The sequence below is a fragment of the Cervus elaphus genome, chromosome 14, assembly GCF_910594005.1.
Source record: "Cervus elaphus chromosome 14, mCerEla1.1, whole genome shotgun sequence".
In the NCBI taxonomy this organism is placed as follows: Eukaryota; Metazoa; Chordata; class Mammalia; order Artiodactyla; family Cervidae; genus Cervus; species Cervus elaphus.
Window position 1 is genome coordinate 54,234,674 of NC_057828.1, and position 14,896 is coordinate 54,249,569.

Below are 14,896 nucleotides of genomic sequence, written 5' to 3' on the forward strand. Positions count from 1 at the left end.
GTGTCAACCTGGCCAGGTTCTACCCCCAGTTATTCAATCAAATGCTAATACAGGTGCTGCTACAGGCATGTTTATAGATGTTATCAAAGTTCATAATGATTGACTTTAAATAAAAGTGTGTTAGTCGCTCAGTCGTACCCAACTCTTTGTGACCTCAGGCTCCTCTGTCCATGGGATTTTCCAGGCAAGAATACTGGAGTGGGTTGCCATTTCCTTCTCCAGGAGATTTTCCTGACCCAGCAATTGAACCTATGTCTCCTGCATTGCAGGCAGATTCTTTACTGTATGAGTCACCAGCAAAGCCCCTTAATTAAAAGAGATTTTTCTAAATAGTCTGGGTGGGTCTGATTCAATCAGTTGAAGAGAGTATAAGCAGAGCAGAGGCTTCTCTGATGAAGCAAAATTCTACCCATGCTACCTGCGGACAGCAGCTTCTGCAATTGATTTACCACTTTATTGTTGTCTTTTCCATTAGACTGTAAGCTCCAGGGACTTTTTGATTCAGTGAAATATCCCCAGTGTCTAACGCAGTGCCTAGCATGGAGCAGGTGCTCAATTAAATGTTTGCTGAATGAGTATACAGTAGTCAGGCCTGAGGGGAGGCTGACTCCAGAATAATGGCTGACAGAGTCAGTCTTCATGAGGTAAGTTTTGGGGTTTCCTCTCCTGTAAAATTAGGACAATGGCAATACCTACCCCCTGAAGTTACTGTGAGGATTAAGTAAGTCAATATCATGCAAGTATTTAGAATAAGACCTGGCATATAAGGAGCACCATAAAATTAGTGCTAACTGGGGAAACAGATAATCAATTTTTGTTTTGAGCAGGAATATCAGCTACCATCATTATTTAAGGTTCACAGCATATCAGATACTGTACTGAAATCTCTTCAAAAATTTTTTTTATTATTGGAGTATAGTTAATTTACAATGCTGTGTTTGTTAGTTTCAAGTATACAGCAAAGTGAATCAGTTATACATATACATATATCCACTCTTTTTTAGATTTTTGTCCCACACAGGCCATTACGGAGTATTGAATAGAGTTCCCTGTGCTATACAGTAGGTCCTTACTAGTTATCTACTTTATATATAGTATTGTGTTTGTCTTTATATATAGATTGTGTTTGTCAATCCCAATCTTCCAATTTATCTTCCCCCCCTTACTCCTCAGTAACAAGTTGCTTTCTGTATCTTTAACTCTATGTGATATCTCTCATATGTGAGATACTTTTTATTTATTTATTTATTTTTCCCAATTATTTTATTAGTTGGAGGCTAATTACTTTACAATATTGTGAGATATTTTTAAAGGGTACAGATGAACTTATCCACCAAACAGCAATAGAGTTACAGATGTGCTAAAATCTCTATATACATGATCTTGTTATTTTTAACACCTTAGATTTTCCAACCAAAAATAGATTGCCTTGTGAGAAAGTGAGTTTCCCCTCAGTGGGAAGGATGCATTTGTGTGCTATTTGTACTGTGCTTGCTTTCTTAGGGGTGGCCGTGTCAGGCTTTGGCGGGTGTTGGCGTTGGTGCAGGCTGGCAAGATGAAAGGTCTGGTAGAGTTTCCCTGCCCCCTGGTATGGGTCAGCCCTGGGGGGCAGCCGCAGCTGTGTTGGCAGCTCTTAGAGCCCAACATCCAGTGGCCCCAGCAGTTTCTGTCCAATACAGATTAGGTGGCCAACCCTCCTTGATTTGTCTGGGACTTTCCCAGTTTTAGCACTGCAAGTCCTGTATCCTGGGACCCTCCCTCAGTGCTGGGCAGATTGCAACAGTTGATCATCCGAATTCAAGATGACCCAGAGGTGTTCTGACATGTGAGCTGAGCACAGCAATGGAGAAAAAGTGTAGCTTGGCAGGTAGTTAGCATATGAGACACTTGTAATCATGTAGAAATGCCTTATTCACCAGTAGGAGGCTCAGGGGCAGAAGCCCCCTTCTAGGCTGATAACAGTCTGGGCATGCTCCAGTGAGTGAGCTGGGATGTTAGGTAATGTAATAGGATATCTATGTCATTTCAAGTCTTAGAAAACCAATCAGAAATTGACTTAAACAGAAAATGAAATGTAAAGTCTGTGACTATAACCAGCTTCAGGTATGGCTGGATCCAGGGTATAAATGACATCATCTAGATAAGGTCTCCATCTCTTGACTTTCTGTGTTGCTTTTATTTTTCTTTCATCATGGTGTCCCTGGTTGCTCTAGGGCTGACATCTTCCCAGGTACAAGCGGGAGAAAGAGAGATTCTCTTGGCCAACAGTCTCGATATAAATCTTTTTGGCTCTGACTGGGCCAGATGCTCATTGCTGAACCAATCACTGGGGGAGAGGGGGGCAGGTAGGAGAATGGAACAACACTCTGATTGGCTTAGCCTAGCTCCCATGTTCCATCCAAACCACAGGGTCATGGCACATGGGACACGGGGCCAGGTGGGTTGAACTTGCAGTTATGACCAAATAATGACAATAACAATAGCAGCCAACATTTACCGAGTACTTAATCTGGTCTCAGTGGCAAGAAAGAGGGAGGATGTCTGGGAACTCAGCTACATATACCTGTTAAGGCATCTTAGGAAACTTGAGAGGGAGTTTGGATTGAAAAATCAGTGGTGTCCAACTCTGACTGTATGATTGGATCACCTTTTAAAGAGTAACTATGGGCCCCACTTCAGACCAATTGAATGAGAATTTCTGAGTTTGGGACCCTAACATTAGGGTTAAGACAAAAAAAAAACACAAAAACCTCTTCAGATGTTTCTACTGCACCTAGCCTCCAGGACTAAGAACAACTGGTTAGCTCATCTCAAGTTAGGCGTCTGTAGGTCTAACAACCAGCCAGGTGTTTCCTATGCGTATTAGAGCTTGAAGGCCCCCTGCTTTCCATCGTAGCTTGGCACCCTGGGGCCGACAGAGAAGGCTGCTTGCTCCTGGGCAGAGGTGAGCAGCCTGGGTACACCTGCTGGCCACCTGAGGGTATTTGGATGAATATCTCAAGCACCGTTTCACCATTCTGCAGTGCGAACCAGATCCAAGTTCTCTTTTATGCATCTGTGAATCTTTAAAATTGTGATACCCCCTGTAGAAGGACCCCAGTTTAATTATTTGATAGTCTCATGTTCCTATGAAACTAACAGCGTCTTCCCTGGAAGGTTTTAAATTAGACTTTGCCTCTGCATTGACTTGAGAATTATTTCTCCTCTCCCAGGTGTGGACCTTCTTTAACAGAACGGCTACCTGGGGGAGGAAAAGTTATTCTGTCCTTATTCACCCAATGATACTACCAGTCACAATTGTACACTGAATTCTCTTGATTGTAATATTCAAGAAAGTTTTATGGGAGCTAGTTCTATTCCAAAGATTCCTTGATAGGTGGGTGACTGGGAATCAAAATTTATATTCTTACAGCGACCGTGTTATTAAAACCAAGGTGATTTTCTAAGCTAGCTCACAAAGATCCATTCAAGTCCTATGAATAATTGTAGAAAGTGCTGAAATGGAATAATAGGAATAACTTATCACTTACATAACTCATCTAACATTTTAGGTAGGAAAAAAAATTACTGATTAAGAGTTAATAGAATTTGTGTCATTACAAAAATACTTACATCTCTTTCCTAATCCATAAGTTTTGGGCATATAATGCGTTTATCTTTTTTGTTTTTCCATGTCCTGTCTTCTGCGTCCATTGTATTTCCCAAACTAGGATAATATTAGAACAGCAAATGAGTTGTGTGTGACAAGCACATTTATCAGGTGGCAGGGAGGGGTACCATCCTGATAATGACCGTCCCTCGTGGCTGACATGCATAACGGGGCCCACAGTCTGCAGCCCGACTGTTCACTCTCAGCCGAGCCCAAGGTGGCAATCACACACAGGTCATTTCTGCCCACTCCTGACTGTGCTAAATGACCTGGCGGCCCCACGTGCCGTGTGTCATAAACATTAATTACCGGGGCCACCGCTTCTCATGAAGAGCTACAAGGAGATGTTGGGGATGAGCTTTGTGCGGAGCAGAGGACACCTCTAGGACAAAGGCATAGAGCTGAGGGAGGGGCTGCCCCTCACCCCCACCACCACTGTCTCCCTAAGGAATGCAGTCCAACCGAGCCATCAAATTCAGGGCCTGTTTGGTCAAGCGTCCTAATCGTAACATCACCATCTTTTCTAGAATCCCCATAGTCGGGTCTGGAAGGCCTGCATTGTCCAGATGCTCTCATTTCTGGGTGAGAATCTGAGGCCAGCAAAGGTTGCGGCTCCTGCGCTCAGGGTCACCCAGCCGATCAGAGGCGGCACTAGATTTGAACTCACCTGCTCTGACCACCTGGAGAAGGCAATGGCACCCCACTCCAGTACTCTTGCCTGGAAAATCCCATGGATGGAGGAGCCTGGTAGGCTGCAGTCCATGGGGTCGCTAAGAGTCGGACACGACTAAGCGACTTCCCTTTCACTTTTCACTTTCATGCATTGGAGAAGGAAATGGCAACCCACTCCAGTGTTCTTGCCTGGAGAATCCCAGGGACGGGGGAGCCTGGGGGGCTGCCGTCTATGGGGTCGCACAGAGGTGGACACGACTGAAGCGACTTAGCAGCAGCAGCAGCAGCAACTCTGACCGCCAGTGCATAGCCCTTTTTACTCTGCCCTGACACCCCTCTCCTCTTGCCTTTATGTTTCTCAAATTCTGGTTAAAGAAAACAGCTGTCCTGTCGCCCCAGGTGTGCATATGAGGCACACTGGAGAGCCCCAGAAGGCCAGGCCAGCCCTCTTTTTTTGTCCTTTTCTGAGCCTTGGGACCCTAGGAGAGCGCCCATTACTCTCCAGGGAATTGATTTGCCCACAAGTCTTTTCCTGGTAGAACATAAACTCCTTGAGTGGGGAGGGACTGCATCCCATTGCTTTCGTTATGCCCATGACAAGCTTGAGATCCCACCCAGAGAAGGACATCTGATAAGCATTTGATGAATGAATGTGTGAGTATCATAGTATGCGTGTGTGTGCGTGCTTAGTCATGTCTGACTCTTTGTGACCCCATGGACTGTAACTTCTCTGTCTGGGATTTCCCAGGCAAGAATACTACAGTGGATTGCCATTTCCTCCTCCAGGGGATCTTCCCAACCCAGGGATCAAACCCACGTATCCTGCATTAGCAGATGGATTCTGTACCACTGAGCCACCTGGGAAGCCCTTATCACAGCGTGATCTACTTTCATTCCAAATAGAATTCCAAACTATATCTTTGCCTTCATCTGCCCCTCTTCTTAGCTAGAACCACTCCCCACTCTGAACACTAGTGCATGGGTGGGTACATGGTAAACTCAGCTGTGATTATTCTATGCTGGGATTTAAAGGTTTTGCTGCTCATAATTCTCCTTTATGTGAGGCTCATTCCCCCGCAACCCAGGGAGAGAAAGATATGACTGTTCCTAAGTGCCTTCCAAATGAGGCAACTGAGCTTGGGTTCTCCTCTACATCAAGGCCATGCAGGAGGTAAGTGGTGAAGGCAGGTCCCTGGGTGCTGAATACCATCCCCTTTTAGCTGTGACTGAGCCTCCACAGACTGTCTAAAAGTACCTCCTTATCGGGTGAGCTGTGGATCACATGTTCCTAGATGGTTTGCGGGTTTCCTCAGAGCCCTCTGGGGTTCTGCAGAGCATAGTGTGACCACTACTGCTTTAGGGATTTTTTCCTTAAGCGATGATTGTAGAGCCATTCTCTCTGCCAGGATTAAGAAGAGTAAGGACCAAAGTTGTAGCTCCAGTCCTGGCTTTTTTTTTTTTTTTTTTAATACCTGGCTTTGGCTCTTGCAAGCTGTGTGACCTTGGCCAAGCCACGTCTCCTGTGTGGACCTCAGTCCCCTCACCTGTGATGTAAGCTCGTCAGGCCACATGCCCCACTGTCCACAAGAAAGGCAGGGGTCCCACTAGCCAGCTCCCACGTCCCGGGGCTGGCCCAGACAAGAGACAAAGCGCTGGTCCCAGGACTCTCTGCTGCTTCGGCTGGTGAGGGGTCTTCCTGTCTTGGATGATTCTGAAAGATTCCTGAAAAGCATTGGTTCTCTGCCTGTAGCAGCTCCCTGACAAGGCCACTTCAGCTGAGGGGCTCAGAGGCTCAGGGCACAGCTGGAAAGGAGCCAGACCCACAGAGGTGCTGAAGACGGTGCACGAGGCCTGGGTGAGGGGTGTTGGCAGGGCCACCCCAGGCCGCCTCCCAGGCCCTGCCCCGCCTGGTCGACCCGCCTCGCACCTCCTCTTGTCACAGCCCTTCCTGAGGAGCCCAGAGAACCGCATCTTGTTTTCACCCTGCTCCAGCTTTTTGGCCTCAGCCTTGGAGATGATCCCCACAGCCCCTGAGGCAGGAATTTCCCAGCTGGTTACAAGGGCTCACTCGGAAAACAGTACAAGGGTGAGAAGAAAAATTATAAGAGCTGTAACTGATAGACCCTAACAACCACCTGGGGGAGACCATGTCCCAGGGCCTATGGGTCCCTTACCATTTCATCCTCATGACAACCTGGGAAGGGTTACTCCCACCCCATTTTACAGATGAGCAGACTGAGGCTCAGAGAGGTAACATACACGTCCAAGGTCCCACCGTCAGTAAGAGGCTGCGCAAATATTTGAAGGCAGGCAAGCAGGCTCATGGGGAGGGTCTTAGTTGCCACAGATCCTCTAAGGAGAGGCTCATTCCCTCAGAATCAGACCTACAGCCAGAAGCCGCAATTCAGAGGATGCGTTCCAGTGGCTGCGTATGCCCAGCGAGGGCAGGAAAATGATCCCCTCTCTGCCTGCATAGCCTTGGGACCCGTCATTGCTAACTGCGTTCCCGCCCACCATTTCTAAGTGGTTCATGGGGCAAGAGTTGGGGGCAGAAATCAAGAAAAGAATGAAAAGTATTTTCTCCTTTTTGAAAGGTGGCGTTCAGACCTGCTGGGTTGTGCCTTGGTGACATTTATCCCAAATGTCATTTGGATAAATGGGAGATTAGGAGTGACTTAGATACACAATTACATGGAAAACAACTATAAAATAGATAACTAATAAGGACCTACTGTAGCGCACAGGGAACTCTACCCAACACTCTGTAATGACCTATATGGGCAAGGATTCTAAAAAAGAGTGCATCTATGTGTATGTACAGCTGATTCACTTTGCTATACACCTGAAACTAATACAACATTGTAAACTAACTATACTTCAATAAAACTTTTTAAAAATAATAAATTGGAAAACTTAAGGAAGAAAAAAACCTTTGGTACCTGTTCCCTCTCTGTTGTCAGCTGCATGAGGGTCACTCTTGTTCTCTCGATGAAAGACCAGTGCCCATCACAGTGCCTGGCATGACGGAGGTGACTGACAGATGTTGGCCAGTCTTTCCGGAGGGAGGAGGATGCCTATTTAACATTAAACACAGGGCATGCAGCATGGTGTGTGGGTTTTCTCAGGTTGGGTGCTGAGATGTTAACCTAGAGCTCTGCGACCTGCCCCAGGCTCCCTCGAATGTCCTGTGTTTCAAGCCTGGGGTGTTTGTGCCCCCAGCCTTGTGCTGTGAGGGTTGGTGGCCTCTGTCCTGGACAAGGGCTTCCCACAGGAACACCAGCTCACCTGTGGCCGGAAACCCCAGGCTCCATGTGATGCCATGTCTCAGACTCTGCCCTGCCAGGAACAAGGTGGGGCCTAGAGAAGGATGGGTGCCCCCAGGACAAGGGGCAGAGCTGGAGCCACATCCTGGCAGGCACAGACTTGCTGTGCAATACTGTGGTTTATCTTAAACAAATTCATGCAACTTTCACAGTCTTCTCAATAAGACACTCACATTTGTGTGCATAAAATACTGGGACTTCCCTGGTGGTCTAGTGGCTAAGACTCTGTGCACCCAGCACAGCACTGGTCAGGGGAATTAGACCCCCACAGGCCACAACTAAGACCCAGCACAGCCAGATAAATGAATTAATTTTAAAAAATCAGATGTATTGATGGATTGATAACAGGCAGAAGAGATAGATATGTGATAGAGAAAGTATAGAGAAAGGTAAATAGTATAATCCAGATGGTGAATATACCTATGCTTGTTATCGAATTGTTTCATAATGTCTGTTTTAACATTTTCACAATAATGATGATCTGAATGGCAATGTACTCACATTTGCTTTAATATATACAGTACAATCTAACTTTTTCTTCATCTGTAAAATGTGATACTAAGAATACTTGCTTGTGGTTATGCTGTGAGGACTGAATGAATTTTATTATATTTAAAGAACTTAGAAAAGTGCCTGGCACTTAGTAAGTACTATATAAGATGAGCTATTATTATTTTTAATTTCTGTTAAGTGATACAAATGGACTTACCTACAAAACAGAAAGAGACTCACAGACTTAGAAAACGAACTCATGGTTGCCTGGGGAAAGCGATAGTTGAGGACTTTGGGAAGGTCATGTACACACTGCTCTATTTAAGAGGGATAACCAACAAAAACCTATTGTACAGCACATGGAACTCTGCTCAATGTTATGTGCCAGTCTGGATGGGACGGGTGGTTGGGGGAGAATGGAAACATGTATATGTAAGACTGAGTCCCTTCACTGTTCACCTGAAACACTCACAACATTGTTAATTGGCTATACGCCAATGCAAAATGTTTTTGGTGTTAAATAATAATAATAAATTTCTGTTAGCTACCAGTTGGAGTAGGAAGTGGCAACCTGCTCCAGTATTCTTGCCTGGAAAATTCCAAGGACAGTGGAGCCTGGCAAGCTACAGTCCATGGGGCTGCAAAGAGTCAGACACGACTGAGTGACTGACCGCACACACACCAATTCAATTTTTTTTTATCAGTTTTTATCAAACTTTTAAGTACATTTTGGAAGGGAAGTGCTGTGTTCCTATAAATCATTATTCCCTTGGTGTATTAGTTATCTACTGCTGTGTAACAAATTTTCTCCAAACCTGGTGGTTCTGGGAAAAACAACAGTCACTATCTCACAGTTTCTAAGGGTCAGGATCCAGGTGTGGCTTAGCTGGGGGACATTGGCTCAAGGTCTCACAGGCTGCAATGAAGGTGCCAGCTGAGGCTGCATCAGCTCAAGTTTCCACGAGGCAAGAGCTGTCTCCAAGCTCATCATTGGTAGGATTCAGGTCCCTGCTGGCTGTTGGTCTGAGATCGACCTCAGGTCCTTGCCACGTGAGTCTGTCTGTAGCTCAGCTTACAACTTGGCAGGTGGCTCCGCTGATGAGAGCAAAGAAGGACCAGAGAATGAGAAGAGAGGTGGAGAGTGAGTGAGTTCAGTCTTTTATAACCTAACCTCAAGAGTGACAGCCCACCCTGTTTGCTGGATTAGGTGGTTAGATAGCATCACCAACTCAATGGACATGGATTTGAGCAAACTCTGGGAGTTGGTGAAGAACAGAGGAGCCTGGTGTGCTCCAGTCCATGGGGTTGCAAAGAGTCGGACATGACTGAGTGACTGAACAACAACGATATTCTTAGAAGCAAGTCACGCTCCGGGGAAGGGGATTTGGTCAGAGCCTGAACACCAGGAGGTGGGGCCATTGGAGCCATTTTAGGAGCTGCCTGCCACACCTGGGCATCAATTTGGGATCAGGTGCATTAGAAAAAACACGGGCTTAGAGTGAGGCAGAAACAGTTTGATGCCAGCTTTTCCTCTTTATCTGTGAGGTAAACCTCGCACGTTTCTCAACCTCACTGAGCCTCATCTGTAAAATGGGGGCCATTTCATCTGCCCCACTGGGGCTGAGATGTGAATCAAGTGTGATCCACCATGGTACGCTGCCTTGCCCAGTGTACTGGATTCCTGGGGCTGGTGTAACAGTTGCCAAACTTAGCAGTTGAAGCAACCAAAATGCATTATTTTAGAGTTCTTGTCTGGTGGCTCAGTCAGTAAAGAATCTGCCTGCAATGCGGGACACTCGGGTTCGATCCCTGGCTCGGGAAGATCCCTGGAAAAGGGAATGGCAACCCACTCCAGTATTCTTGCCTGGAGAACTTCATGGACAGAGTCACAAAGAGTCGGACACGACTGAGTGACTAACACACCCAGAGTTCTGTAGGGCAGAAGTCTGACATGGGCCTTTGTTGTTGTTCAGTCGCTAAGTTGTGTCTGACTCTTTGCGACCCCAAGAACTGCAACACACCAGTCTTCCCTGTCTTTCACTATCTCCTGGAGTTTGCTCAAATTCATGTCCATTGAGTCAGTGATGCCATCCAACCATCTCATCCTCTGTGGCCCCTTCTCTTGCCCTCAATCTTTCCCAGCATCAAGGTCTTTCCCAATGTGTCAGCTCTCCTTGTCCATCTCTCTCATCATCTTTTAAGGCCCCATAGGATTACAGTGGGTCCACCCGGACAATCCTAAAATAGGATAATCTCCCTATTTTAAGGTTTCCTGATTAGCAATCAGTTCCACCAGCAACCTTGATTCCTTATTTGTCACATAAGGTAACACAGCCACATGTTCTAGGGATTAGGAGGTTTGGAGGCCATAAATTCTCCTGTAGTCCTTCCACATACCTGTCTTCATTTGCCCTGAGGTGTCCCTCCCCACACCCCACACTCCACACCCCATACACAGTTGCCTGATTGTCCCTGTGGCATCCTGGCACCCAAGAGGCAGAGGTTCTCCTTGGCACACCCAGAGGCCAGGAGGAAGGCCTATTCATTCTGCAGGAACATGAGGAGGAGGCAGGTGCTGGACAAGGTGAAGTTTATGGACATTCCTAAGGCACCCCAGCTGTGTGTCTGACTCCCTCCAGGCTGCTCACAGAGTCGCCAGAGGCTGTCTTTATCCCTCTCGCCCTGGGAACAATGGATGGCTGCTCCCCACTTGCTTCATCACAGGTGTCCAGCTCCTGGAGGCCACCCATCTGGGACTTTCTCGGGGAAGGGAAACAGCTGGTGCCTCATGTTGAAGTTGCATCACAGAGGCAGGCCTCCTGGTTGGTACTGGCCCCTTACTGCAGCTGGACTTCTGCTGGGCGGGGTGGTCTCCTGGGTGGGAGGGAATCTGGGTGGGTCAACAGGTGGCAAATTTGTCCTGAGGCCAGCTTCCAAATTCTGCTTCTCCCACTAAAGATGTGTTCCTTGCCTTCTGTGTGGAAAGAATAGCCGCGCTTTTAGGGCTGCAGGACGGGGCAGGGGTCCTGGGCCTGGATTGCTGGGCAGTCTGTGCTGGTCCGCTCTTCCTGGGTTGGGCGGGGCTGTGGTGAGGAGTGTATCATCTTGCCATCTAGTGGCGAGTTGTGGGACTGCAGGACGTAATGGCCCAAACACGATCTCTGGCTCAGTCCGACTCTGCGACACCCTGGACTGTATGTAGCCTGCCAGGCTCCTCTATCCATGGGATTTTCCAGGCAAGAATACTGGAATGGATTGCCGTTTCCTCCTCCAGGAATCGAACGTGTGTCTCCTGGGTCTCCTGCATTGGCAGGTAAATTCTTTACCAATGTCCCACCAGGGAAGCCCAGCATCTGCCCTGGCTGTTAACCCGGGGCAGTGGTCCCAACCTTTGGCGGTGCCACAGAATCACACAGGGAGGTTTTGAAAAATACATCTGCTCGAGCCCCACTCCACACCTCCATCAGAAAACTTGCCATTTAGCTTTAGAGTATAGATCCCCAAGCCCTACCTCTAAATTCTTAATTACTAGGTTTGAAATAAGTCCTTGGAATCTGAATTCTTAACCAGACTTCTCCAGTGACTCCAAAGGGCAACTTGACTTGAACACTACTAATTCAGCAGCTCATAAGATAAATGAGCCAACTGTGGGATGTGGACTTAAAAAAAAACAACAATGTTCTATTCAGTCATATTATTAGAAACATACCGTCTAGATTAAGCAAGAATATAATATAGTAGTTAAAAGCATCTAGGTTCGTGTCCTACTTTTGCTGTTGCTGGTTTTGTGACCTTAGGCCAATGTCTTGTCTGTCGGGTTTGTTGGAAGACTTGATACAATAAATAATGTACAGAGCGCTTAGCACAGGGCCTATGTATGTGCTAAGTCACTTCAATGGTGTCTGACTCTATGCAACCCTTGGACTAGACACCTACAGGCTCTCCGTCCATGGGATTCTCCAGGCAAGAATACTGGAGTGGGTTTCCATGCCCTCCTCCAGGAAATCTTTCCAACTCAGGGATCCAACTTGTGTCTCTTAAGTCTCCTGCATTGGCAGGCGGGTTCGTTACCATTAGTGCTACCTGGCCCTTAGGAAATGGGCCCTGTGTTAACAGTCTACTGGACAGATTGCTCAGATCTGTTGGGAGTTTCATTTCAGTGACATATTTATGAAGGCGATGTCCAGAAGAGGAGGAGATGGAAGTGAGAGGAGAGGAGACCTTGAGGAAGAACCAAGGGGAAGGCTTGAGGTTCTGTATCTGGGAGGCAGAGGTCTTGGGGAGCAAGGTGAGGGTACTGCATAATAATTACCAGGTTGCTGTCATGGAAACCTTCAGTTACAATAGAACGTGAGTGGTTCCCAGTGCCTTACCTGTACCCCTCACGGAGTGTGCTCTGACCATGGGGGACACACAGACAAACATTTGTTGTGATAGCCATTTACATAGTTTGGCATACTTGTTGCATATATGTGCATATACTTTGTCCATACATGTACACATGTATGTATGTATGTATGTTGATATATTAGAAAAAATAAAGTCAACATCCCAGGGCAGGACTTCCCTGGTGGTTCAGTGGTTAAGACTTTGTCTTCCAATGCAGAGAGTGTGGGTTCAATCCCTGGTTGTAGAGATAAGATCCCAAATACTTTGAGGCCAAAAAACCAAAACATAAAACAGAAGCAATATTGTAACAAATTCAATAAAGTCTTTATAAATGATCTAAACAAAAAAAATCTTAAAAAAAAATCCCAGGGCTGTGGTTTCACAGAGATAAGTAGCAATGTGGGGCCTGAGCTATATTTAAAATACACATATATATGTTACAGACTGAATGTTTACACCCCCAACCTAATCCCAGTGTCTTGATATTTGGCAGTGGGGCCTTTGGGAGATGATTAGGTCATGGGGGTGGAGCCCTCATGAATGGGATTAGTGCCCTCATTATAAGAGACCCCAGAGAGCTCCCTTGCCCCTTCTTCCTGACAAGGATGCAATGAGAAGACACCTGTCTTCCACCTGGAAGAGGGCTCACACCAGAGCCTGGCTGCATCACCACCCTGATCTTACACTTCCAGCCGTCAGAACTCTGAGAAACATATTTCTGTTGTTTTGAAGCCCTCCTCACCCCTGTCTGGGGTTCTTGGTTATCACAGTCCAAATGGACTAAGATGTGACATCACTGATGTAGAGCTGGTTTGAGGGTGTGGCAGACACAGCCCGAGTGGTATTGGGTAACCTGGCCTCAGAGGAGCTGTCCACTCAGGTTTGGAGGCAGACCTTGGTGATGCTCCTGGTTGTTTTCCCGTGAATGTACACTGCCCCCCATGATTCCACATACCCAAGGGGCTGCATCTGTGAAAGGGAAGCCATCTTTAGCAAGTCAGCCTGATGCTGCTGACCACTTCAATGCTAGAGTTCGTTCAGTTAAGTGGCTGCAAAACCACAACCCTGGGCAGTTCCAGAGAACGAAGGTGCCAATGAACCTGCCTACTTGGCCCCCTGCCCACCTACCGGGCATCTCTTGCAGGTTTCTCCCCTTCCTGGATTGTTTGTTTTCCTCACAGACCCTGCTTTCATGTTGTTTCTTTTATGTCCACTTTTTTAGACATTATTTTCAAAAAATATTTACTTATTTGGCTGTCCTGGGTCTTAGCTGTGGCACGTGGGATCATCAGTCTTCCTTGTAGCATGCGGGATCTTTTTTAGCTTTGGCATGTGGATTCTTAGTTGTGAGGTGTGGACTCTAATTCCCTGGCCAGGGATGGAATCTGTGCCCCCTGCATTGGTAGCTCTGTTTTAGCCACTGGAAGTTTTAGCCCTGGACCACCAGGAAAGTCCCTTTTTGTCCATTTTTTGAGGTCAGAGACCTTATTGGGCCCACCATCTACTTCAGATGATGCCATCTGCCTGGAGTGCAAGGTTCCAGGTGATCTCAGGCTCAGTGTTGCCAGGGCGATGCTGGCTCTGCCCCCTTGGCTCTAGACTGACCTCTGTGCTGAGCCAGAGCTGAGTGGTTCTGGAGAAAACCCTGCTGAATAAAGAGGCATTGAGACCCAAGAAATGAAAAGTGGGGTGACATCCCTTGGGGTGTCCAGACAGCGGGTGGCAACAAGGAGACACAGGATAACAAATGCATATCCCCTGCAAATGTAGTTTAGCCTTTGACTTTGCAATGTCAGAGGGAGGGCATCTCTAGCTAGGAAGATTGGGTCAGTTAAAAAAAAAAAAGAATTTAAAGATTATTTCATCTTTCCATTATTCTATGTAATGCAGACAGAATGCTTGAAATGCAGGGGGAAGTTGTGTGTCTGCATGCATGTGAGTGTGTGTGTGTGTGTGTGTGTGTATGTGTGTGTGTGTGTGGAAAGTAGTGGGTGTGAAAAAGGACAGAAATTGCTTTGGGGTGAAGCCCAGTGGGTGGAGGGGTCTCTTTTAGGGTGTAGAGACTGAAACCCAATTCCAGTCAATTTAAGCAGGTGGCAGTGGGCTTGTATGGGAGTGTCATGGACTAAATTGTGTGCCCCCCAAATTCATATGTTGAAATCCTAAACCCTGTACTGTCTTTGGAAATGGGAGTCTTTCCCCCTCCTTTTTTTTAATTGAAGGATAATTGCTTTACAGAATTTTGTTGTCAAACCTCTGTCAAACCTCAACATGAATCAGCCATATGTATGCATATATCCCTTCCCTTTTGAACCTCCCTCCCATCTCGAGATGGGAGTCTTTTAAAGGGTGATTAAGTTTACATGAGATC